This window comes from Arachis ipaensis, chromosome B02 (genome assembly GCF_000816755.2).
Source record: "Arachis ipaensis cultivar K30076 chromosome B02, Araip1.1, whole genome shotgun sequence".
In the NCBI taxonomy this organism is placed as follows: domain Eukaryota; kingdom Viridiplantae; phylum Streptophyta; class Magnoliopsida; order Fabales; family Fabaceae; genus Arachis; species Arachis ipaensis.
Genome location: NC_029786.2, coordinates 1,307,644 through 1,310,154, shown reverse-complemented (window position 1 = coordinate 1,310,154; position 2,511 = coordinate 1,307,644).

The following is a 2,511-nucleotide window of genomic DNA, read 5'->3' as shown; positions in this document are numbered from 1 at the left end:
AAGGATTTTCTTAAAAAATAATTTTTAAGTTTAAATTATCACAAAATTAAAATATCTTTATTAAGTCAGTTATATGAAAAATACCTCATTTAATATTTATACAAAATATTCAAGTGAGAATCATACATAAATAAGAAAATAATAATATATTTAAGAAAATTATTTTTAACGAAAATTAATAAAAAGGTTAAAAAGCCAATTATAGCTAAAAAAAAGTTGTTAGTGTGATTTTTACAAGTATATCTAAGTATCTAACAATTAGGAATAATTTCAGTTATAAAAAAGTGTTTGTTTAATAATTTACACTTTTGTTAAATAAATTATTGAGTTTGAAAAAAGATTTTATTATTTATTGTAATGATAAATATTTGGTTGATTGATTAAAAATTGATTTTAATTTATGATATTATTATTTGTGTTATATAGTTTTAGAGTAATATATAATATATATGGTGATTTGATTTGATTTGGAAAGAATCAACTGATAAGAGTAAGATATGAAAAAGATTAATACTACCGAATAGTAATCATGATTTGTTAAATAAATTATTGAGTTTGAAAAAAGATTTTATTATTTATTGTAATGATAAATATTTGGTTGATTGATTAAAAATTGATTTTAATTTATGATATTATTATTTGTGTTATATAGTTTTAGAATTAGCAGTAATATATATGGTGATTTGATTTGATTTGGAAAGAATCAACTGATAAGAGTAAGATATGAAAAAGATTAATACTACCGAATAAAAAAAAGTAATCATGACAATTATAACAAAATTTGGACACTAAATAGCTAGTATGAATAATGAAGTATTCATTTGATTATGTTTAGAAATAATCAACTATTAAGAACAAGATATGAAGAGAATATAAAAATTTGTGTTGTGCTGGTGTTCAAATAAAGGAAAGTATTAAATGTTTATGATGATTGATTTGTTGCGACGGCTAGTAAAAGACTAGGTTTATGATACAAGAAGAAGAATCAAGTTTTAAGGTCCTCAAAGATAAATATTCAAAAAACAAAAGACAGTTGATTTTTTTTTTTTATCTTGATATATTCAGTTTTGTTTGAACCTTCTTAGTATAAAGAGAAAATACTTATGATTCATTGAGAGATTATTTGAAAAAATCTATGAGTCAAAGTCATAAATTAGAGAAAAAAGATCACATTATTTTAGATTTAGTTTGTCATGATTTTCTTTTGTTTTTGGCATTTTTTTGTCTTACTATTAATTTATGAAGCATAGAATTATTGGTTCGATTGTCTTGGTTTTTTTTTTTTTGGTGTTTTTGTTTGATTTTAGTAGGTTTGGTGTAATTTATCTTTGTCTTGATCTTGGTTTTGACGTTGTTAGTGATTGTAATTTTAAATTAGATATAATGAAATTTTACTATCATTATAGTAGAGATTAAATCTTTACTCTTTTTCTTTTTATCCTCTATCGTTACAATAGACTAAACCAAAACAATCTTTTACTTATTTTATTATATATTTTAAATTTAAAAAAGTGCCTTAATTTAAATTTCTTTTCTCAAAATCTATAAAACATTCATAAATAATGTCACTTTTTTGCCTGGTGTGAAGATTCAACATAAGGAAAATTGTTGGAAGCCTTCTTCGTAGATTTTTTTTTTTTCATTTACATATTTGTACTACATTCTTAGGTTGTTCATAAGCAAATACTTAGAGGAAGAGCTACCTAATAACTATAATTTAACAGTTTAATGCTTTAATTGATGTCAAATTTATTTAAAATTAGAGTTAAGTACGATTTTGATCCTTAAGATAAGGACTGAAAATTTTTTTTGTTCCTGGCCGGTCCTAAAGATTTAACTTAGTTTTAAAATCGTCTTTCGGAAGAAAATACCCTTTCCCCTTTTTTTCCAAAATCAACCAGAAAGCAGAAGCAGATGCAGAGGCAGAAGAAAAAACAAAAACAGAAAGCAGAATCTACAACAACAACAATAGTAAATCAACAATGGTGAATCAACAATAGCAATAACAAATAAAATAACAACAACAATGGTGAATGGTGAATCAACAACAGCAACAACAAAAGTAAAAAAGAAGCAGAAACATAAAGCAGAAGTAAAAAACAGAAAGCAGAAACAACAACATTGAAACACCAATTTGCTGGCATCCGACAAGGAGCATTGACGACTGTCCAACCTTGCGGATCTGCTGGCGTCGACGTGACCTCACTCCAGCGGCAGCGACGGGACAGGGCTCGATGGCGACCGACGACGGCGGTTCGCGATGAGGACGATGGCAGGGCGTGGCTGGATGCGGTCTTCCTCAGCGCCTTCGTTCCTCTCTTCTCTCCCTCTCCGCTTCTCTTCCTCTCTCCTTCTGCTCTGTCCTCTCTGGCCGTTAGTGCAAGGAAGATCTGGAACCCCTCCCCTTTCCCATTAGTGTGACCGAACGATGAGGAGCGGCAGCAGCGGCGGCAAGGAGCAGCAGCGCTTCCCTTTTCCTTTCCCACCTTCCCTTCCCCACCTTCTTCCTTG